Here is a 25,347-nt window from a genome sequence, read left to right as displayed (position 1 = left end):
CACCTGTACTGTTCATTTAAAGCACTTTTCAAGGGTTATTTTCACAGTATGGGATTTTTGCCTTATGTACTTGTTGCTGAAGTTAACACTCTGTAAAATGAAGGTGTGGCTCTTCTGTACCACAAAATTCAGGGGCAAGGGAGGGTAGGATGAAGAAAGCATATGGTTTTTAAACTCATTGATTTGCCCAATATATCCAGTTCATCCAGTCCCTTCTAGAGAAGGTGTGTTTCCACATTTTCACTTTCTAAAATGATAACATGTTAGAGATTAAAGAACCTTAAAGGTCACTAGTCACCCCTTATTTTAGAACAGGGAAGCCAGTTCCTAGAGAAGTGAATTAATGTGCCCACGGTTACATGGTGCCTTGGTGTCAGGTCCAGAAATAGAACCCGGTACTCCTATATCAAAATTGACTTTCCCTTCCATCTGCCATGCTACTCTGCATTCTTGCAAGTCTTTCTAGCAGGCACTGTGAGCCCGACACGGTTTCGAGCCGTCTACGGACTGAGGGTCCCCACAGCTTGGACCCAGGCCATTGCCCTTGTTTCATTCTGGGCCAGACAGGGATGCAGGATTGATCTCAGGAATGACAAGGGCTCTTTTGTTTCAGAACTGGTTTCTTCTTCAATGCAGGATTCCCAGGGTGGATGGGATCTTTTTTTCTCCCACTTGTCCCCTTGTGTGCAGCCCAGGCCCCTTCCCTGGGCATGCTCACTGCCTACTGCTCTACTGTGGTTCAGGCCCGGGGCTGAGGCTCATCTGATGACCAAAACCAAGACTGCCACCGTGAGCAGCTCAACCCCAAGGCTGTAGTCCTAGCCATGCACCGTCTCTTTAAAACAGACTTCGAAAAGCACTCTGGTCTCAATGGTTTGAACTCACACTTGGAATCAGCTTTCCCCTAAGCTTCCCCTGGGATTCCATTCTCAGCGCAAGCCTCTGTCAAGGGTTGTAGTCCCTTAAGAGTTCTTTGTGAAGGAGAATGATCATGTTCATCCACCCCCCTCCCTGGCCCATCTGATTCGTGGGGAGATAGCACTTATAATTCTTCTTGGTCCCTTTGGGATATCAGATACGGAATGCTCTTCTTCCCCCTTCAGATGTCTGTCTTGATTTTGTAGCTTTTCCTTCTAGAGTTTCAAAGCAGGTAAAGCGAAGCCTTCCTATGACATTTGGAAACCTCACCACTCAGCCCTTTTTCTGTACCTCAGTTGGTAAAGCGAGTGAGATCTCCTGATGCCCCCAAGTGTCTAAGCATCTTGGTTTTAGACAACCACGGAAAATCCCGGCCTCTATTTTTTTACACCTGCTGCTCAGTGCTGCTCCCCCCACCACAGTGTGAGCACTGCTCTATTTCCCAGCCTGGAAGAATTCATTTGCATCCCCCACTTTCCCTTAAGACAATAAAAAGCTTAACAAAGCCCATACAAAGAACAGCAGTGCCTATGAGTAGGGGGAATTTTTCTACTTGAAATCAGTATTGCATTTTTTCTGTTGTTTTTGGCAGCTGACCACATTGAGGCCTCTCAAATAATCTGTTAATTGCAATGAGCTGAATGTCTCTCTCTCATGGAGCACACATCTGATTCATGCCTTCTGCTCTTTCCTGTGCAGCCCTGACACTGTGATGGTGATGCAACTGGCATATAATTCTTCTCACTCACACTGGAGCAGAAAATAAAAGCAGAGTGTGTGCCAGCCCCCTGGGTACCGTGGGATAAAAGGAGGCAGCCACAGAGCCAGAAAGGAGTGGATGCTGTGTTCCACCAGGGTATTTCCCAGGGTGTTTCACAAGTGTGTGTGTTTGTGTGAAAACCCCCAAACTCTGGAGAAGCCACCATCCTTTAATTGGCCTCTTTGTATGTTCTGGAATGTCATTGCAGGCTTGGCAGGAGGCCAGGGATGATGCTGAATCTATCTCAACAGATATTTCTATGATGTTTTCCTAATGGTGTTAGGGGAATTCAGAAGACCAGGGTTCAGCCTTTGATCACAACATTATATCAACAAGTGCTCAGACATCGACTGAATCAAAGAGCTGGAAACAAAAGTCTTTTTCTGCCTCCAGCTGGGCAAGTCCTAACAAGATGGTGATCAGGAAATGTCCGTCTCCAGAGGGCTTTGCCTTCTTTTTCAGGGCCCAGGCCACTTAGACTAAAGGTACCCACCATGTGCCAAACCCTTGTGTGGAGGGCTGGGCACTGAGGCTACAATATGGAGCAAGATAGACATGTTAAGGAGACCTGAAGACATAAAGGAGGCTTGGGAAGAAAGATGTGGCAACTCTAGGCTCTTCAGGAGTGGATCCTTCTGTATATATATTAAATTGTGCACATATACGTTAGGCCTTATATGACTTTCATCCAACCAGCTTCTATCTCCAAACAGCTGGGTATTTTAAATCACAGCTAGATGTTTCAGATTTTCTATCTTTAGGCCAGTGGTTCTCAGAGTGTGGTCCAACAGCATCGGCATCACTGGGAACTTTTGAGACATGAGGAGTCTCAGGCCCCATCCCAACTCTGGGATGAAGCCCAGAACTCAATGCATTTTAACTGGCCATCCAGGGGATTCTGATGCACGTGCAAGCTTGAGAACCACTGCTTGAGGAGAGTTTGTGCCCATTGCTTCTAGTAACATTGTCCTTTTCTCTCCTCCAAATAGAAGCCAACATGGTCAAATAAAAATCAGGTGGAACACTCCATCCAAGAACAGTGCAATTGTTGCCTGTGTTCCCTTGCTAAGATTGACCTGGTCTCTTCCAGCACCTGGTCGTGAAAGTGGGTGGAAGTGGGTGGTGTACGAAAAAAAATGAACCATGGGAATGATGACCTAAGAGATTTTTAATAACTCGAATTTTGGTGAGCATTTGTTCCATGAACGACTCACCTTTTCTTTGCCTTCAGGGAATTTCTTTCTTAGTAAAAGAATAATTTGAGTTGCAAAGGGGCTTCATATTAAATTTCCGGTACAGATAAAAGGGGCACAGGGAATAGATTGTCTTATAAGATGTAGTGCTATATTGAATTGAATGTCAAGTTAATGATCTCTTTTCTTTGAAGTTAAGGTTATGGAAGATCTTGAATCAAAATGATTCAATGACGCAGAAAGGCAGCAAATTCCTTTTAGTGATTTACTTGGTAACTTTGAGTAATTCTTCTGCTGTCTGCCTCATCTACTTGCCCTACTTCCTTTAATGACAGACCTGTACAGATTGTGTTTGGTACTGACGGTGCTTCACAGATCTCACATCTCTTAAACATGACATTTTTGGTATGAAGAATTCCTACGTATATTGAGAAGATAAGAGCTTTGATATTGTGAAAAGGGGGTCTTGAATGACCTCCTGCCCAAGGAGAGAGTATTTTCTACTGTGCCGATGGGTGCACGCTCAGCCGTGCCAACTGTCTGCCTAATTGGATCCATTAATCTCCACTGATAGGTTAGCCAATGTACAACCCTGCCCAGGTAACTACAGTGAGTGTATCAATAAACATCTGTTGAGGACAAACTAAGTGAGGAAGATGCTGAGAGTTTAGGGCTCAGGAAGAAAAGAGATGTGTAAGATGCATTTTTTGCTTTCAAGGAACTTCAATTCTGAACAAATGAGTCTTTGAAAGAAAGCCCTAAGAGAGTGACCAAGGGTGGGCCTTGTAGGGATTGTTAAAATGCAAATCAGAATATGTCCCTCCTGTGTGCAAAACTCTCCTAGACTTCCCACGTCACACAGTGTAAATGCCCCTGTCCTTACTAGGCGCTCCACGTCCCAGTCCTCTGAGACCCTTCTGATGGCATCCTCTTCCTCCTCACTCCTCCTCACTCACTTATTGGTAGGGGACCCTGCCAGGCACAATCCCAACTCCCTGCTTTTGGATTTCTTGTTCCCTCTGCCTAGAATGCTTTCCTCTTCATGCTTACCTTCCCTGCAGCACACTCCACCCCCATCACCACCTTCCCCACACCAGTCCTTAGCATTGGTCACCATTTAACATACTTTGTACTTTTATAGAGATCTTATTTATTATTTGTGTCTCCCAGCAGAGTTACACAGTCCATGAGGGCAAGGTTCTTTGTTTCATTCAGACGATGAAAGAATGAATGAATGCATTTGGTTTGGCCAATAAACAGAGGAAAGTTTCAAAGACTCCACATACCCTGTTTCACTGCACAAGGGCAGCCTAGAATAGGAGCTGGGACCAATATTTAAACTTCTTCTATGCCAGCACAACCTTGCCTAAAACCATTATATTTTGTTTCTTAAAACTCATGATCAAAATTCTTAGGCAAGCAAATAAATTAACCCCAAATTATGACCCAATTTGCATGTTATGCTTTAAATTGTATTTTAGGATCAAGTAAATTCTAGGACATGTTCCTCAGCCCTAAAACATGCACATTTCTTTTTGCTTTCTTAAATATCATTATCCTAGAAGTACATCCATTCATCCTTTTAATTCATTAAAGCGAGTATTTATTTACTAAGTACCTGCTCTGTGCCAGATATTCCTCTAGGTGCTGTAGATACAGAAATAAACAGACAAGACAAAAACCTCTGCCTTCATGGAGCTTGCATTCGTGTGGGAGAGGAAGATAATTACCAAGACAAATATATACTATGTTGGGAAGTGATGAGTACTAGGGAAAAAAATTAAAACTGGTTACAGGGCATGGGGAAGAGCTGCTATTTTCAATAGAGTGGTCAGGGAAAGCCTTATGATTAGGGGATTTGAGGCAGAGCCCTGGAGAGTGAGTGAGCCAAGTGGCTATCTGGAGAAGAGCTTTCTATGCAGGAGGAAGAGCATTTGCAAAGGCTTCAATGTAGGACCATGCCTGGAATGTTTGAAGAATAAGCAAGGATGCCAGTGTAGCTGAGGCAGAATAAGCAGAGGAGGGAGTAGTATGAGATGAGATTGGGGGCAGGTCACATAGGATCTTAAAAGCTCCTGTGGGACTTTGGCTTTTCCTCTGAGTGAGGTGAGAAGCCATTGGAGGACTTTGAACAGAGGGTTGGCATGAATTGACTTGTGTTTTTAAAATATCATGCTGCCTGCTTAGAGAACATACTGAGTTGGGGCATATGAGCAGACAAAAAGAGACCTTGTAGATGGGCTATTTCAGTATTCCTGGAGACAGATGATGGTGGCTTGGACCAGGCTGAGGTAGTAGTGGATGTGAGAAGTGGCTGAATCCCTATATGCTTTCAAGGTAGAACCAGCAGGATTTGCTGACCAATTAAATGTGGGGTGTGAGAGAATGAGATGAATCAAGGGTAAGACCAAGGTCTTGGCCTCAACGTCTGGAAGACCAGAGTTGTCGCTTACTGGGAAGGAGGAGACTGGGGAAGAGTGGGTTTGGAGTGGGAGTTGGAATTTAGTTTGGGCAATGGTGAGTTTTTTTTTTTTTTTTTTAGTTGAAGTATAGTTGATTTACAATGTTGTGTTAGTTTCTGGTGTATAGCAAAGTGATTCAGATGTATGTGTGTGTGTGTGTGTGTGTGTGTATGTGTGTGTGTGTATCTCAAGATATTGAATATAGTTCCGTGTGCTATACAGTAGGTCCCTGTTGGTTATCTATTTTATATATAGTAGTTTGTATCTGCTAATCCCTTCCTCTTTGGTAACCATAAGTTCCTTTTCTATGTCTGTGAGTCTGTTTCTGTTTTTAAAATTTTTTTTTAATTAATTAATTTATTTTTGGCTGTGTTGGGTCTTTGTTGCCGTGTGCGGGCTTTCTCTAGTTGTGGTGAGCAGGGGCTACTCTTCATTGTGGTGCACGGGCTTCTCATTGCGGTGGCCTCTCTTGTTGCAGAGCACAGGCTCTAGGTGCACAGGCTTCAGTAGTTGTGGCTTGTGGGCTCTAGAGCGCAGGCTGAGTAGTTGTGGTGCACGGGCTTAGTTGCTCCATGGCATGTGGGATCTTCCTGGACCAGGGCTCGAACCCGTGTCCCCTGCATTGGCAGGCCGATTCTTAACCACTGCGCCACCAGGGAAGCCCTCTGTTTCTGTTCTGTAAATAATTTCATTTGTATCTTTTTTTAGATTCCATATATAAGTAACATCATATGATACTTTTCTTTAACTTACTTCACTTAGTATGATAATCTCTAGGTCCATCCATGTTGCTGTAAATGGCATTATTTCACTCTTTTTATGGCTGAGTAATATTCCATTATATATATATATACATACATATATATATACATACACGTATATATATGTGTGTATATATATATATATATATATATATATATATATCTGTATGTATACACACCACATCTTCTTTATCCACTCATCTATCGATGAACATTTAGATTGCTTCCATGTCTTGGCTATTGTAACTAGTGCTGCAGTGAACGCTGGGGTGCATGTATCTTTCAAATTAGAGTTTTCGTCTTTTCCGGATATATGCCCAGGAGTGGGAATGCTGGATCATATGGTAACTCTATTTTTAGTTTTTTAAGGAACCTCCATATTCTTCTCTGTAGTGGCTGCACTAATTTACATTCCCACCAACAGTGTAGGAGGGTTCCCTTTTCTCCACACCTTCTCCAGCATTTATTATTTGTAGATTTTTTGATGATGGCTGTTCTGACCGGTGTGATGTGATACCTCATTGTAGTTTTGATTTGCATTTCTCTGCTAATTAGCGATGTTGAGCATCTTTTCATGTGTCTGTTGGCCATCTGTATGTCTTCTTTGGAGAAGTGTCTATTTAGGTCTTCTGCCCATTTTTTTTTTTTTTTCGGTACGCAGGCCTCTCACTTCTGTGGCCTCTCCCGTTGCAGAGCACAGGCTCCGGACGCGCAGGCTCAGTGGCCATGGCTCACGGGCCTAGCCGCTACATGGCACGTGGGATCTTCCCGGACCAGGGCACGAACCCGTGTCCCCTGCATTGGCAGGCAGATTCTCAACCACTGGCCACCAGGGAAGCCCCATGCCCATTTTTTGATTGGGTTGTTTGTTTGGTTTTTTGATATTGAGCTGTATGAGCTGTTTGTATGTTTTGGAAATTAATCCCTTGTTGGTCGCATTATTTGCAAATATTTTTCTCCCATTCTGTAGGTTGTCTTTTCGTTTTGTTTATGGTTGGGCCATGGTGAGTTTAAGATAGCTATTCGACATACAAGTGGAGGTGTGAAGTAGGCAGGTAGATGGAAATCACTGATACAACCGAGGGAGCTGGTGCACTTTAGAGTAACATCACCTCCTGACTTATGAGGGGAACTGGGCCATAACTCATCTGTTAGGCTGACTGTCTTGAACGTATGTCTCTCCTAGTGGTGGGAGGCCTTGGTGGTATCTGCAAACCTGTGACGCTTCATTTTGTTAAAAAGCCACATTCTCATCACTTCCCTTATTATGTTCAGAGAAGCAAAGGCCACCAATCTACATGAAATTTTTATTAGGGTATCAGACCTATGTGAAATTTAACTTGTTTTTTTTTTTTTTACACCCAGAGACAATAACCCATCAACTTCTGGCTTTTCCTTCTCTATCAATTGGTTATACATGTTTTCATTTCTGTATTAACAGTGAGAGTAATGAGGCGATCATCACAATCCAAGGCATTATAAATCACTTATTAATATGTGTCACTATGCCTAGAGGTGAAAAGGGCCTTCTGACTTCTTGTGGGCGAGGTATGTGTGGGATGGGGAACACCCAGAATGCAAGCTGACCACTGGCCATCATCTTGGAGTTGGCAGCAGGTGGGTGAGGTGGTGGTGGTATAGCCACCAGTAGTTGGCATGCTGTCTTTGTCATACGTGCCATAGGTTGTCAACCTGTATGTTAGAAAATGTAGAAAGCAATCAGCAGGCTTCAGGGATCGAGATTACATTTTTTAAACAAATAATTAATAAGCACTGTGGTAGTCAGGTTAATGGCTCCCCAAAGATTTCCTTGTCTGAATCTCCAGAATCGGTGAATATACCTTACATGGCAAAAGAGGCCTTGCAGATATGATTAAATTAAGGATCTTATGAAAGGGAGATTATCATGGATTATCCTGGTGGGCACCATGTAATCACAAAGAACTGTATCAGAGGGAGGCAGGAGGATCAGAGTGACTGAAGGAGATGTGACAATGGAAGCGGAGGTTGGAGTTATGGGGCCATGAGCCAAGGAATGCGAGTGGACCCTAGAAGTAATACAATTAATATAAGTGCTTACTATCTGTGACACCTGTGCTAAGTCTTTATTATTTTGTTTTACCTTACAAACAGCACTCTGAGTAGTTATTACTATTGTCCATTTTAAAGATGGTAAAACTGAGGCTCGGAGTAATTATGGCTAGTGAGCTCACCCATGGTCACATAGCGAGTAAGTGGCAGAGCCAGGTTTTGAACCAAGGCCCTTCCTACTGCTAAGTTGGAATTCCAAAATAATATGTTGTAGTACTTCATATATATATATATATATATATATATATATATATATATATATATATATATATATGAAAAGTTGACTTTTAAAACATAAGCAAAAAAGCAGAATGGATTTTTTTAGGGAAGAATGGCAAAATTTACTAAACTCAAGTCCCCTTGAGGTCAGGCAACCTCCTTTCATCTGGCAGATCCCACATCTAGCGTATGGTAGATACTTCAGAGGTATTTGTTGAATGGTCAAACTGCCAGTATATGCTACTTCTTTTATATATGTTGTGGCTTCTAAATTTATCCAGCTGAATGTTTGCAGTCAGGCTTGCGTGGGAAACCTCTGCAAGGTGGCCAACCCTCGCCACGGGTGTGTGTCTCCTGGCAGAGCTGTTTGAGTATAGTGCCTCTTCCTGAGCTGCCATGCAAATGGAGGGGATCTGTGAGCCCAAATAATTAAAAAGACTGAGAATAATCAGAAATCATTTCTCCAGGGCTTTTGCATGCACATGAATACCTTTACCTCGTCATCAGATTGCTCTTAAAATGGCTTTGCATTGTCTGAATATATATCAGCTCATGTTCAGGAAGGTTGCCGGATATAGGGTGGATGTGACAGAAAAGCCAGGCTAGGGTGTAAATTGTGCTATCGATCGTCCACCAGCTAGATAATCCAGTTGAGGATAATTAAGAGTGGGTGAACTGTTTCCGGGTTGCACTGCCTTGTGTTTACTTGTGCAGATATTTATGTTGGTTCTAACCTCTCTGAAGACCAGGTCTCATGGCACACAAGGTCCCCTTGCACCTCCCGCACTAGCGTTCTGCTCCCTTCCTGGCCTTGCCTGACATTTTCCAACACCTCTGCCCATTCTTGCCTGTGGTCACCAGTTTCTCTGCTACTAAGGCCAACTTCTCTGTCCCAGTATTTCCAGTATCTTCTGTCATGGCCATTAAAATCTGTTCTGTGTGGAGTTCTCTGACCTTCAGCAGCAGAGCCTCTAGGGGAGTCACCAGGCTGGGCCCTGCCCAGCATCCTTCTCCATGTTCTCTCACATCCCCTGTTCCTGCCTATCATGGTCACTTTTGTGAAAATTAGAGCAAATGGATGTCTCTGCAGTGAATGCCCTGCCGTCAGAAGGCCTCCTGAGGCTGAGGTCTGGCATTGAGGTCCAGTGGGGGAAGGGGTCACTATTTGATCTTCTGCATCAATCACACCTCAGCATGAATAAATCTGGGGCTCTTTCCTGAAAAGAAAGTTAATTAATTAACTAATTAATCGAACAGTTTTCAGTGGGGTGTGCAAGGAAGGAAGTCCAAGGAAATTATCAGAAGATTTTGCACATGGTTGGGGTTCCACAGTGATTTGTGTTGAAAGGGTGAGAGAATTAGATCCTAAAAAAAGAGAAGAAGAGGTTTGTCTTAGGATGGGGTCCTCGGAAGCCAATTCTAAGGTGAGGATGTGAGTGGAGACCAGGTGGTTTATGTGAGAGGTAGAAATCCCAGGAAGCACTGCAGGGGAGGTGCACTCCCGAGCCACTTACCATTTGGGAGGGACAAATGAGAGACAGTGAGGGGATGTGCCTCAGTTTGATCTCACTTGAGGGGCAAGGCAGCTGGGGTGTTCCAGTCTGCAACTGGTTGAGAGCTGCCTCTGGGGTTGCCGACTGCCCAGTACTTGCAGCCTGCCAGCACTCAGGAGAAACATGTTCTCTGAGCCAGAAAAAGCCCCCAGACAGAAGTTGCAGGTGTTTGCAGCAAGAAGCTCTTGGCATGGATGGGGATCAGAGGTATGCTGAGGAGATATGGGCGGGACTGACAGTAGCTGATACAGCGCCAGAGTCCGGAGGGCTGTTTCAGATGCAAATCTTCCTCCTCCGCAATGTTTTTCAAGCTTGGTCTTAATGCTCCTCAAATAACCTAGCTTGTAATAAAGGGCTTTGCAGGCAGTGACTTAGTCTCTTTGGGCTGCTGTAACAAAAATATCATTAACTGGGTGGCTTATAAACAACCAATATTTATTTCTCACAGTTCTGGAGGCTAAGAAATCCAAGATCCTGGATCCTGCAGATTTGGTGTCTGCTGAGGGCCTGCTTACTCATACATGGTGCCTTCTTGCTGTGTCCTCACACGGTGGAAGGGGCAAGGGAGCTCTATGGGGTCACTTTTATAAGGGCACTAATCCCATTCCTGATGGCTCCATCCTCATGACCTAATTACCTTCCAAAGGCCCCCACCTCCTAGTACCATCACCTTGGGTATTAGGATTTCAACATATGAATTGGGGGGACACACAATTCAATCCATAGCAGGCAGTAAGCACATAGTACATACAAGTTGATGGATCAAATGAGTGAGTGCCCTGTGGCAGAGGTTGGATCTTCATCCCAGGCATGCTTATCACCCAATACTAAGAACTATTTCCTGTGGGCCAGGCATGTGCATCTTCCAAATGCACTTTAAACTTGTTCTAGAACCTGGGCTTTCTGAGAACAGAGACGTTTCCTATTGCTGCCTCAGCTTAGCCCATAGTTTGTAGGTAATACATTTCAGTAACATTTAGGAAAATTTACCACACAGCTTGTTCTACACACAAAAGCTAAATGTTAATGCAGTGTTTTACTAACTGTGCTAAAATCAGCTAGCCAGCTGGTGAATTACCCAGAGGCCCTTTACTGTTGAGACTCACATGGGGTTTTGTAGCCAGCCTGAATGTCATTTATGTAAAATCGCAGTGGTGATGTCAGGCGGGTGCTCTTTAGCTTTATGGCCGGACTGGGCAGATTAGATATTTACATGGGGTTTTCTCTTAACCCCTGCCACGTCCCCTTTCTCTAATCCTGCCAGGTGGATGTGCTTGCCACGTGGAGGGCTTAGGGCATGGGAGAGCCACACCAGGGTGCCAGGCAGGAAGTGTTCCTGTTCAGTGGGTCCATCATTAGCAGAAGGAGCCACAGATGTAGAGTGAAAGTGAGAGGCCCAGCTTTGCCACTCAGTCTGTCTGGCTCCTGGTTTGAAGGCAGAATAGTGCCAGGGTCGATACTGGTGTGGCTGTCAGCACAAGGGAATCAGAGTCTGTCTGGTGGACTCAAACACTGAATGGGTCTCTGGGTTTGGATTTTGGCCTCAGGGTTATTTCCTCCCCTGGTTCACCCTGTGATTATTTTCAGCAAGCCATTTTACTCTCTCAGAGCGCTGGTTTGCTTATTGCTAGAACATGCAGTGAATATATTTTACTTTTTGGCATACATTGGTACTGGAATTCACATTCATTCATGCGTTCATTCATTCCTTGAGTGCCCACTATTGTAGATGTTGGGGATTTAGCTCACAACTGAAAGAGTCCTGGCTAACTCTCCCAGCCAAATCCTGACCCAGATTGGAGGAATTTGGAGGCTGTGTTTCTAGTGACTTCACTAGTAATGGCTGAACCAGGGGCAAACCGTTTGGTCCTGTTGCCAGGTGGCAGTCTTTTTAAAGAATTTAAACTCGCTATTGCTTCCTTGAGGAATTGGGAAATAAGGGAATCCTTATTTCTGGAAAAGTGAAATCTTATAGTTGATATAAGTGGGGGGGGGCTTCTTGTTTCCTTTTGTTCTTTATCACAGATTAAGATCCAGAGTTTGACCTGATAGTTGAAACGTTATTCTTTTTTAAAAAAATTTATTTATTTAATTTATTTATTTTTGGCTGCGTTGGGTCTTTGTTGCTGCACGCGAGCTTTCTCTAGTTGTGGTGAGCGGGGCTACTCTTCATTGCGGTGCGCGGGCTTCTCACTGAGGTGGCTTCTCACTGCGGAGCACGGGCTCTAGGCACGTGGGCTTCAGTAGTTGCGGCACATGGGCTCTGTAGTTGTGGGTCGCGGGCTCTAGAGCACAGGCTCAGTAGTTGTGGTGCACGGGCTTAGTTGCTCCGCGGCATGTGGGATCTTCCCGGACCATGGCTCGAGCTTGCGTCCCCTGAATTGGCAGGTGGATTCTTAACCAATGCGCCACCAGGGAAGTCCCTGAAACATTATCCTTACAATGACAAATCTTGCTTATAATCTCAAATTATTCTGTCTAATGTGCTCACTGACCTGGTTTGAGGAGTTATCCTCTTCTGGTTCATATTCTGTGCTGGTTTCCAGCACTATCTACCAATGAGAGTGAACACAAGAGGATTGTAAACAGAAAGGAGATCTAAATGTGCGTCCCGAGACGCTGAGTGGGTGTAAGCTTAATACAGTGCAAAAGAAGACGCACTATATAGAGCACACTCCTGTGCATTTGGAAGCTGCCTAATTTCATACTCATTTGTCCTAATAGTAGAATGTTTGGCAATTTCATTTTGCCTCTACCTTCCCAGAGGGGAACAATTTAAAACATGCATTTCTTTCTGGTATTCATGTCATCACAATGAAAATCTTTCCATGGCAGCTCAGCAGAGAGAAACTGCTATAGTTTGCCCATTATTTGTTCTCCTTCTCATCCTCTAACACATTTCTCCCTCTTTGATTTGTAAAGTTTGACTTATTCAGGAAACAAAGTGGGAAGTAAAAATAGCCCGGGGTGAGGTGGTGGTGGTGGTGATTAGGGAACACTGAGGCTGTGGAAGAGAGGCAGAAAGAGGGGTTTATGGTAGAAGTGGAAATGCCTGCTCTCTCCTTGGGTGAGGGGCCAGTCAGATAGTACTGTGATGAAGACTTATATCTGAATTCATATTGTTGGAGGAGTGGGGATGTGTTATCACAGGATTATTTTATTATTATTCCTGCAATTCGTGGAGCTACCAGGAGTGGTTGACAGACATATATAATAATGCATGCCTGAGGAGGAGGTGAGAGAAGCTGCTATAGTGTCTGTCAGACAACTCTGTGTGTGTGTGTGTGTGTGTGTGTGTGTATGTATGAGAGAGGGAGAGACAGAAAGAGAGAGAGAGAGAATGAGAGAGAGAACTTTTATTCTAATATTGGTAAAGTGGTTAGATAATCTGTAATTGATAAATACAATAGAGGAATGTAGCTGAGAACAAGAGTAAATGAAATAAAATACCTACGTGCAAGTAAAGTTTTTCGTTTTTTTGTTTTTTGTTTTTGTTTTGCGGTACGCAGGCTTCTCACTGCTGTGGCCTCTCCTGTTGCGGAGCACAGGCTCCGGATGCGCAGGCTCAGCGGCCATGGCTCACGGGCCCAGCCGCTCCGCGGCATGTGGGATCTTCCTGGATCGGGGCATGAACCCGTGTCCCCTGCATCAGCAGGCGGACTCTCAACCACTGTGCCACCAGGGAAGCCCCTAAGTATTTTTTTTGTATATTGCAATGCTATCTGTTACTGCTGCTCTTACAGTCTACCTTTGTTATATTAACCAGCTAGTCTCCCAGCATTACTCAGGAGAATCACTAGCTATCTTTAAATAAATAAATTAATCTCTGCTGCAACTCCTCGTGGAGCATCTTCTTAGAGTTGTCCAACTTAGGAACATCCCAATCACAGATCAGTGCTTGCAGATCACAGAATCCACTTAAGGACTCAAAGTTGAAATCAGTCTTTTTCAGGTGTCTCTCCACATTGGGAGGCCCAGGGGTATCTTGTCACACCTCAGTTTTGCCTGGTCTAGAGACTGAGTACTTCTCTCATGGAGAAGGAGCTCTGATGGGCAACTCAATATGATTTCCATACGCCATTCAGCATATATTTTATCAGGCAATTCAAAACATATCTTCCAAATCTGATGAAAATCCATTCAATTATTTCCACATGATGTGGCAGCCATCACACAGAAATGTGATTTTATTTATTTATATGAGAAACTTTGATTCTTACTCTATGCTTTGTGTGTTCAGAGCTTTCCAATAGCTGCTTTCAGCTGAAATGGGAAGAGTGAGGAGTACCTCTGGAGCTCAGCATTTCTCAGCATTCAGAGCAATGCTAAGATCTTTCCAATACAGCCCCAAGAACCAGTTGGCAGGATATTTCCAGAGGTCAAGAGCTACTTGATAGTTTCTTTGAATTCTTGGCTATTGAAATTTGGGATGTCTTCAATTTACGTGTCCTGTAGCCCCAAACTCGTCCTTTACATCTTGGCTATGGGAGACAGAAGTGAGGCAGCCAAAAATAAATAAATAAAATAAATAAATTCAAAAAAAGTATAACGTTTCAACTATCAGGTCAAACTCTGGATCTTAATCTGTGATAAAGAACAAAAGGAAACAAGAAGCCCCCCCCCACTTATATCAACTATAAGATTTCACTTTTCCAGAAATAAGGATTCCCTTATTTCCCAATTCCTCAAGGAAGCAATAGCGAGTTTAAATTCTTTAAAAAGACTGCCACCTGGCAACAGGACCAAACGGTTTGCCCCTGGTTCAGCCATTACTAGTGAAGTCACTAGAAACACAGCCTCCAAATTCCTCCAATCTGGGTCAGGATTTGGCTGGGAGAGTTAGCCAGGACTCTTTCAGTTGTGAGCTAAATCCCCAACATCTACAATAGTGGGCACTCAAGGAATGAATGAACGCATGAATGAATGTGAATTCCAGTACCAATGTATGCCAAAAAGTAAAATATATTCACTGCATGTTCTAGCAATAAGCAAACCAGCGCTCTGAGAGAGTAAAATGGCTTGCTGAAAATAATCACAGGGTGAACCAGGGGAGGAAATAACCCTGAGGCCAAAATCCAAACCCAGAGACCCATTCAGTGTTTGAGTCCACCAGACAGACTCTGATTCCCTTGTGCTGACAGCCACACCAGTATCGACCCTGGCACTATTCTGCCTTCAAACCAGGAGCCAGACAGACTGAGTGGCAAAGCTGGGCCTCTCACTTTCACTCTACATCTGTGGCTCCTTCTGCTAATGATGGACCCACTGAACAGGAACACTTCCTGCCTGGCACCCTGGTGTGGCTCTCCCATGCCCTAAGCCCTCCACGTGGCAAGCACATCCACCTGGCAGGATTAGAGAAAGGGGACGTGGCAGGGGTTAAGAGATATTAAATCGTGCTTTGTGCTCGCTACATTTTTGCCTCTTGGGTTCCAAGAAGGTTTGCTAACCAGATCATTTCCCCTGTCTTGGGGAGATTTATGTCACAGGGCTAAGTACCCTGCTGTGCTCCACTTCCCTTCCTGACTTTTGTTTTCAAAAGCCACAGCATGTAGTGTTAGGGATTTTGCATTTTCTTCCATGGCTGATAATGAAAAATATCAAACATATGGCAGAACTGAAAGAATTTTACAGTGAATACCCATTACGTACCATCTAGATTTTACCATTAACATTCAACTACACTTGCTTTATCACCATCATCATCCTTCTATCCACTCAGAGAACTGCATTTTTTTTTTTGGAAGCGGATGGTACAAAAGCATAAAGAAAAGAGGGAAACGTCTCCAAGACTGGAAAGGGGGTGATGGATTGGTGCTTTGTGGTGATGGAGGCCTATGGCCCTGGATTTCACAGTGCCTGAGAGGTAGAAGAACTGAGAGGGGCATGGCTAGGAGGTGTGCAAGGTTATCAGGTCCCCAGGCACTGAGGTGCCCAAGTGGGGCACAGACATGGCAGATCTGCATTCCAGGAACAACGCAGGCTCCAACATCGGTGACAGAGAACTTGGATTGAAGACTAGCAGGCTTTCCCTGACCTCAGTTCTGCATTAAATCCCTGGGGGCGTTTGAGCAACTTCTAGGAGTCAGGGAGAGGTTAAGTCCCTAATGAGAGTTCATTTTTTTGTCTGGTGGGAATGGGACCTCAGTGTTAGATGTGATTTGATTTCTGAAAACCAATGAACTTTTATTTGCACAGCTGGTTTTGTAGAGTTAAATTCACTCCTGTTATTTATAAATCTACTTGTATATGGGAACTTTGTCTAGTGATATTTTTGAACAGTTAGATGATACGGGGGGAAAAGATTCATGAAGGTATTTTCTTCATCTTTCTGGTAAGTTGCGCTTCAAAAAGCTTAAGGGTCTTTGAGAGAGTTACCTGCTTCTACTTGTTTAATTCAGAACTAGTTACTTAAATTCAGTCTGCAGTTTAATGTTCCTTTTTAACCAAGGCAATTATGTTTTTCATTATCCACCTGTAACCTCCCACTTAAGGGGGATGGGAGGGGTATTTCAAAGTAGCAGTGGGAAGGGTGCATCAAAGCAAGAGCCAATAATGAGCAGTGATTAGTTTCCAGATTTCCACCGGATAAAAGATGTCAAATTAAATGTTTCTTCACAAAGAGTGGGAAATTATATCAGTTTTCATTCTTTGGTCCCACTCTCCTGTTTAGGAAGCAATTCTATTCAAAGAAACTGTCCCATTAGAATAAAGCATTTTAGGCTCCCTTTTGTCCTAAGCCCCAAATACATGTTTGACTGCAAGATGTGATATGGAGGCTGTATAGATTAATGGGTCTTTTCACATCCAGGCATGCTATTTGAATCATATTATTACAAAGCCAGAGGAGATAAAGTCTTTGGTGGCGTAGCTAAGCATCTCTCATCTATGTTCTATAATAAATCACACGTTGGGGAGCTTGATGCTTTATCTCAAGGCCTTGGATTCAGTCTGTGCTTGCTTCCCATTTCCTTTCCCAGCGCCTGTTTGGGATAGTGTCAGCTTAAGAGGCAGCTCCACCCTTGGCCCGTGTGGGGCTGCTGTGTTGTGTGTGAGCAGGTTTTTGAGCTGCGCTTTAGAAGATAAGGAAAGATTGGGCAAGAAGCTGCAGAGATCTCAAGATTAAACTCAGCCATACCAATGACAAGAGCAGTGAGGCTGGAAAAAGCTGACTGCTACCCTAGAGGTGATCCTGTGCTGGCTGTGCGCAGAGGGGCAGGCCCTGTAGCCATGGAGCATCGCCTGCCCTCTAATCTTTGTGTTTTAGGGTATAGCCATAAGCAAGAACTGTACACTGCCTGACAGTTACATAAACAGGTTAAATTAAAGAGAGATTAGCCAGGCTTTGATATTATAAAGTAGATAAGATTGACAGAGAACTTAGTCTAGAAAGTGCCCCTTCAAGTCACCCTGTAGTCTGGCCCATGCCTTTATGTTCACCATGAAATGACAAAGTGCCCAGCATAGTGCCTGGCACATCACAGTCCCTCAGTAAATGTTTGAATGAGTGAATAAACCACTATTCAAAGCCAAGATACCCAAGACCTCTCTGGACTCCCAAGACCTCTCTCTAGTTAGAGACCTCATATTTTCATCTCTTTTTTGTTTGGCTAGAGTTCTTTAAAAATGCCTAGAGAATTATGCTTTGTTGAGACCATTCTCCTTTGGACTTGTTAGGCAAAAGTCAGGCTAACCTGCCACATATGTGTTGGTCTCTACTTAAGGAGTCAACTGGGGTGTGATCAGGAACTTCTTACAGTGCTTCAGGCCCAGGAAATGTTACTGACTGACCTGGAACCCTGGGTAGAGGGAAGGAGGATTTTAAATAGCCAGGGACCCCTTGTCATGTGAGTGGTTGGTTTACTGTTACTCGAATGGTCAGGGTGCAGTGTGACTAATTTATTGAAGCTCAGCGTAGGAAATGGTAGACAAATGGAGGTGGAAGTTTGGAGTAGAATGGAGTAGAGAACCATGGTATCTTAAAATACTTTTTGATTGACATAAATGATTACTTATTTAAAAAAATATGTTAACTGTGTTGGGCATAGATTCCTAGAGGGGGCCAAGAAAGGGTCTGTTTCATCGGTCACATGATCCATCATGGTTACTGAGCAGCTACCATGATAAAAACCCACCATTGTGCAGTGTACTCCTGCATACAGAGAGGAATATCAGGTATGGTTGTTTTCAAGGAGACAAAAGTGGGTTTTGTCTTCCCAGCCCAAAGAACCTTGAAGTGTCATTCAGTTGTCTGTAGAGGAGGATGATAACATGGAGGAAGGTGGCCATGAGCTGTTTTAAAGGACCACTAGGTCAGTAGCTTCTGTCAACCATTTAACGGGCATCCTTCAGCCTTTCTTCTGCGCTTGCAAACAAGCAAATGCAGGTACTCTGTAGCAAATTCCCATGACACCTATCAATTCTGTACATGCTGGTTGGACTTCTATCATCGAGTGTGGATCTTTATTTAAGGATTTTTTTCCAGCCATGGGAGCCTGTTCTGTCTGCATTCAAGACAAGCTGGCAGTGCGAAGGACTTAACATGCCCCAGGAGCAGACCTTAACCAATTAACTGATGAGCATTGGTATTGTATATAATCCCCCCATGTCCTCACCTGTCAGTTGGGATAACTCTAGGGTGTGTTCTAGGGTTCTCCAGAGGGCCCCAGAGGAATTAAGCTCCAGTTGCCCACAGTGTTAACCTGCTTGGTAACATTTTTTAATTGGCTTTCTTCCCTCTCGTCTCACATCTTCACTCCCCGGCTGGTGTTTCCCGCGATCGCCTCCCAAACTACTTGCACTTGAATCCTTGTCTCACAGTTTGCACACTAGAATATATCTATGTAAATATGTTCTGCCACTTATTGGAGTGTTGGAGATTTCATGTCAGTACATATAGATTTGTCTCATTATTTTTAGCATTTCACAGTATGGATACATCCTATTTTAGTAACCATTTTCTACTGATGAAAATTTATTTTTCCTGTTTTTTTGCCCCTCTCACTAACAATGAAGCAATGAACTCCTGTTAAGACTCAGTTTGCATTGCATCTTTTACAATGTTGGTACCAAAAAAAAATGCTTAAGAAATCCTTCTGAAAGGTTATGGTGAGAAACTTTAGCACAGCATGTGCTTGAGGATCAGGAATGGGGATAGTAGGATCATTTGCTGGGGGTGACAGTGGTGTCTGCATAACTTACTCCCCCAAGTTCCATGGGAAGAATCACCTGTTCATTAGGTGCCTGTGGGTCCCAAATACAGATTCTGAAAGGAAGGAAAAGGTTGAACATAGTTCCTCTGTGAATCTAGGAAAGCCACAGTGAGTGGGGGTAGAGCTTTAGGAAACCTGTAACCAGGGTGACTGTTTCATATTTTGGAAGAGCTGGTAGGCATGAGATTATGTGGGCTTCCCTGTCTTATCTTTGAGATTCTCTGTCTTTGAACATCTTTGAATTTAAGGGCACCAGATTTGGAGCTGGGTTTTAGTTCTTGCTTGAATAGTTAATTGGAAGGGTCCTTATATGATCATGTGTAGCTGCCTTCCTATTTTACATATGTGGAAACTGAGGCTCAGAGCAATTAATGTCATTGTTCAAGGTCACACAGTGTGATGATAGGTTATATGGAGTTGGGGACATTTATAATCAGAAACGTTCTTAGATTGTCTTGATGGGCATTTGGGTCATCTATGGGAATATGATTCCAGATGTAAGCTCTAATAAACATTGAAATGGAGTTATCTTCCCTGGAGATATAAAAAGAAAGAAGACAGCACAATGAAATATGCTGGGAGTTTTAGATGCCGTAGCTTTCCTAGAAACAGGAGATTAGATCAGATCAATTAATTGACAGGTTTTTCTTGAACACCTGCTACAGGTAGAGGATGCAGAGGAGGTCATACATGGTATCTGACCTCCTGAAGCTTACGGTCTACTTGGTAGCACAAGGTGTTGTCACCCGTGTGACTGCTCAGAAGGCTTCAAGCAGGGCTGACTTATCCACTATGCACAATAGGCACAGTGCCTGGGGCCCAGGATACTTTCAGGGGTCCATGAAAATGTTTCAATTTCTTTTAAAATCAGAAGAAAAAATGAATTTTTAGGTCAAGGAATGTGTTCAAATATCTATTTCTATATTCATCTTTATAATGAAGTCATAAAATATAATTTTTAATAGTTTTGCATGGAGAAGGGGGCCCACAAAGGCAAAAGTTGTCTAGGGTCACAGACATCAAACTGTAGCCCTCTATCCTCATTCTCACTTGCTAAATGCCAAGTGAGAATTAATATATTAGTTTGCTGGGGCCGCCATAACAAAGAACCATAAACTGGATGGCTTAAATAGCAGAAATATATTGTCTCACAGTTCTGGGGCCAAAAGCGTAAGATCAAAATGTCAGCAGTGGTGGTTCCCTTTGAGGGCTGTGAGGGAAGCACCTGTTCCTGGCCTCCCTCCTTGACTTGTAAGATGGCCATCTTCTTCCTGCATCTTCACATCCTTTTTCCTTTGTGCAAGTCTGTTTTTCTTTGCATGGTATTCTCTTTTTTTTTTTTTACATCTTTATTGGAGTATAATTGCGTTACAGTGGTGTGTTAGTTTCTGCTTTATAACAAAGTGAATCAGTTATACATATACATATGTTCCCATATCTCTTCCCTCTTGCGTCTCCCTCCCTCCCACCCTCCCTATCCCACCCCTCTAGGTGGTCACAAAGCACCAGGTGATCTCCCCGTGCTATGTGGCTGCTTCCCACTAGCTATCTATTTTACGTTTGGTAGTGTATATATGTCCATGCCACTCTCTCACTTTGTCACAGCTTACCCTTCCCCATCCCCATATCCTCAAATCCATTCTCTAGTAGGTCTGTGTCTTTATTCCTGTCTTACTCCTAGGTTCTTCATGACATTTTTTTCTTAAATTCCAAATATATGTGTTAGCATACGGTATTTGTCTTTCTCTTTGTGACTTACTTCACTCTGTATGACAGACTCTAGGTCCATCCACCTCATTACAAATAGCTCAATTTCGTTTCTTTTTATGGCTGAGTAATATTCCATTGTATATATGTGTCACATCTTCTTTATCCATTCATCCGATGACGGACACTTAGGTTGTTTCCTTCTCCTGGATATTGTAAATAGAACTGCAATGAACATTTTAGTACATGACTCTTTTTTCTTTGTTTTTTTTTTTTACATCTTTATAGGAGTATAATTGCTTTACAATGGTGTGTTAGTTTCTGCTTTATAACAAAGTGAATAAGTTATACATATACATATGTTCCCATATCTCCTCCCTCTTGCATCTCCCTCCCTCCCACCCTCTCTATCCCACCCTTCTAGCTGGTCACAAAGCACTGAGCTGATCTCCCCATGCTATGAAGCTGCTTCCCACTAGCTATCTGTTTTACGTTTGGTAGTGTATATATGTCCATGCCTCTCTCTCACTTTGTCACAGCTTACCCTTCCCCCTCTCCATATCCTCAAGTCCATTCTCTAGTAGGTCTGTGTCTTTATTCCTGTCTTACCCCTAGGTTCTTCATGACATTTTTTTCTTAAATTCCATATATATATATGTTAGCATACGGTATTCGTCTTTCTCTTTCTAACTTACTTCACTCTGTATGACAGACTCTAGGTCCATACACCTCATTACAAATAGCTCAATTTCGTTTCTTTTTATGGCTGAGTAATATTCCATTGTATATATGTGCCACATCTTTTTTTTTTTTACATCTTTATTGGGGTATAATTGCTTTACAATGATGTGTTAGTTTCTGCTTTATAACAAAGTGAATCAGTTATACATATACATATGTTCCCATATCTCTTCCCTCTTGCGTCTCCCTCTCTCCCACCCTCCCTATCCCACCCCTCCAGGCGGTCACAAAGCACCGAGCCGATATCCCTGTGCCATGCGGCTGCTTCCCACTAGCTGTCTACTTACGCTTGTTAGTGTGTATATGTCCATGACTCTCTCTCTCCCTGTCACAGCTCACCCTTCCCCCTCCCCATATCCTCACGTCTGTTCTCCAGTAGGTCTGTGTCTTTATTCCTGTCTTACCCCTAGGTTCTTCATGACATTTTTTTTTCTTAAATTCCATTTATATGTGTTAGCATATGGTATTTGTCTTTTTCTTTCTGACTTACTTCACTCTGTATGACAGACTCTAGGTCTATCCACCTCATTACAAATAGCTCAATTTCGTTTCTTTTTATGGCTGAGTAATATTGCATTGTATATATGTGCCACATATTCTTTATCCATTCATCCGATGACGGGCACTTAGGTTGTTTCCATCTCCGGGCTATTGTAAATAGAGCTGCAATGAACATTTTGGTACATCACTTTTTTTGAGTTTTGGTTTTCTCAGGGTATATGCCCAGTAGTGGGATTGCTGGGTCATATGGTAGTTCTATTTGTAGTTTTCTAAGGAACCTCCATACTGTTCTCCACAGTGGCTGTATCAATTTACATTCCCACCAACAGTGTAAGAAGGTTCCCTTTTCTCCACACCCTCGCCAGCATTTATTGTTTCTAGATTTTTTGATGATGGCCATTCTGACTGGTGTGAGACGATATCTCATTGTAGTTTTGCTTTTCATTTCTCTAATGATTAATGATGTTGAACATTCTTTCATGTGTTTGTTGTCAGTCTGTATATCTTCTTTGGAGAAATGTCTATTTAGGTCTTCTGCCCATTTTTGGATTGGGTTCTTTGTTTTTTTGTTATTGAGCTGCATGAGCTGCTTGTAAATTTTGGAGATTAATCCTTTGTCAGTTGCTTCATTTGCAAATATTTTCTCCCATTCTGAGGGTTGTCTTTTGGTCTTGTTTATGGTTTCCTTTGCTGTGCAAAAGCTTTGAGGTTTCATTAGGTCCCATTTGTTTATTTTTGTTTTTATTTCCATTTCTCTAGGAGGTGGGTCAAAAAGGATCTTGCTGTGATTTATGTCATAGGGTGTTCTGCCTATGTTTTCCTCTAAGAGTTTGATAGTTTCTGACCTTACATTTAGGTTTTTAATCCATTTTGAGCTTATTTTTGTGTCTGGTGTTAGGGAGTGTTCTAATCTCATACTTTACATGTAGCTGTCCAGTTTTCCCAGCACCACTTATTGAAGAGGCTGTCCTTTCTCCAATGTACATTCCTGCCTCCTTTATCAAAGATAAGGTAACCATATGTGTGTGGGTTTATCTCTGGGCTTTCTATCCTGTTGCATTGATCTATATTTCTGTTTTTGTGCCAGTACCATACTCTCTTGATTACTGTAGCTTTGTCATATAGTCTGAAGTCACGGAGCCTGATTCCTTCAGCTCTGTTTTTCGTTCTCAAGATTGCTTTGGCTATTCAGGGTCTTTTGTGTTTCCATACAAATTGTGAAATTTTTTGTTCTAGTTCTGTGAAAACTGCCAGTGGTAGCTTGATAGGGATTGCATTGAATCTGTAGATTGCTTTGGGTAGTAGAGTCATTTTCACAATGTTGATTCTTCCAATCCAAGAACATGGTATATCTCTCCATCTATTTGTATCATCTTTAATTTCTGTCATCAGTGTCTTATAATTTTCTGCATACAGGTCTTTTGTCTCCTTAGGTAGGTTTATTCCTAGATATTTTATTCTTTTTGTTGCAGTGGTAAATGGGAGAGTTTTCTTGATTTCACTTCCAGATTTTTCATCATTAGTGTATAGGAATGCCAGAGATTTCTGTGCATTAATTTTGTATCCTGCTACTTTACCAAATTCATTGATTAGCTCTAGTAGTTTTCTGGTAGCATTGTAGGATTCTCTATGTATAGTATCATGTCATCTGCAAACAGTGACATCTTCACTTCTTCTTTTCCGATTTGGATTCCTTTTATTTCCTTTTCTTCTCTGATTGCTGTGGCTAAAACTTCCAAAGCTATGTTGAATAAGAGTGGTGAGAGTGGGCAACCTTGTCTTGTTCCTGATCTTAGTGGAAATGCTTTCAGTTTTTCACCATTGAGGACGATGTTGGCTGTGGGTTTGTCATATTGGTATTCTCTTTATAAAGACATTAATCATATTTGATTAGAACCCACCCTAAGGATATCATCTTAACTAATTATATCTGCAACTACCCTGTTTCCAAGTAAGGTCACATTCTGAGATACTGGAGTGATTAGGATTTCACCATATGCATTTGGCGGGGGCTCAAATCAGCTCATAACAGGTAGTGACAGTAACTGTCTGGGCTGGGGGGGTTGGTGTCAGAGTAGAAGGGAAGGTAGGGAGCCTGGAAACTGGAGGCCAGAACAGGGGGACATGGACCACTCTCAAAGGATGGGATGAAGAAGAGAGAACGTGTCAGGTGTGTAGAAAGAGGTGAGGTGGAAACTACATGGGCAAAGGGTGGCAGGTGGCAATGTAGAGGGTAAACTTGGCGGACACACAGGAAGACAGTTTATCAGGTGTTAGGGTAGTGGAGTAGCAAAGGGAAGGTTGGAAAGGGAGCTGCGTGTGTGTGTCCTGGAGAGCTTTGAACACAGGCTAAAAGGGAACACTGGATGATGCTGTGAATTCTGCGAGTCTCTTCCAGCTTAATTATTGCTACCCTTCCCTCTTTTGTCTACCTAAACTAACCAGCTCGGGGAGATTTAAGAGCCCAGAGGCTCATTCTTGTTTTAAAAGCTGTTTGTGATACAAATTTTCTCATCTCTTTTCTGATTTTTGGGCAACACCTAAGGGAGACACCTTTATGCTTTATTCCCTCTACTCATTGCATTTTTTTTCCTGAAAATACCTGAACTTACTGAAAACAGTTGCAGCTCCAAAGTGTTGAAAAAGAGAGTTTGCCTTTCACTGATAACCTTGAAGTATTAATTAATCTGTGTGTGTTATTTAATTGGCATAAATTTTCTATATTAAGGGCATGGTGAGACAGAATAGAAACCTTAGTCTGTCTCAGCTTTCAAATAAAACTCAGTCCCTTTGGAAAAACATCTGGGACTAATGTGGATGCTAAAACTGTTACCTCACACACACCAGTTTTATTTGCTCTTTCATGATGAGAATTTTCCCCTTACAGTTGCCCAGATCCACACGTATATTATTCAGGGTCTGATGTAGCATGGGCACCATTTGTGGCCACATCCTCTGAAAACCACTTTAAGTGGGTTTCCAGAGTCTTTAAAAATAGGCTGGATTCTGGCGAAGCTTACAAGCATAGGAGGGAAAAACTCGACAACTTAGCGTTTTGAAAATGGTTTTAATTGTAGCCTTCTCTTCCTACTTTTACTTCCTTACAGATCTCAGGATATTAGTAGAGTGAATATTATGCATTTCCTATTTGTTTTTTTTTAAATAAATTCAGACTGACCATTTGATTTAAATTCTTCAACTACAAAAATCCTGTCTTCTGTATTGTTCT

Source organism: Tursiops truncatus, chromosome X (genome assembly GCF_011762595.2).
Source record: "Tursiops truncatus isolate mTurTru1 chromosome X, mTurTru1.mat.Y, whole genome shotgun sequence".
In the NCBI taxonomy this organism is placed as follows: Eukaryota; Metazoa; Chordata; class Mammalia; order Artiodactyla; family Delphinidae; genus Tursiops; species Tursiops truncatus.
This window is presented reverse-complemented; position numbering follows the sequence as displayed.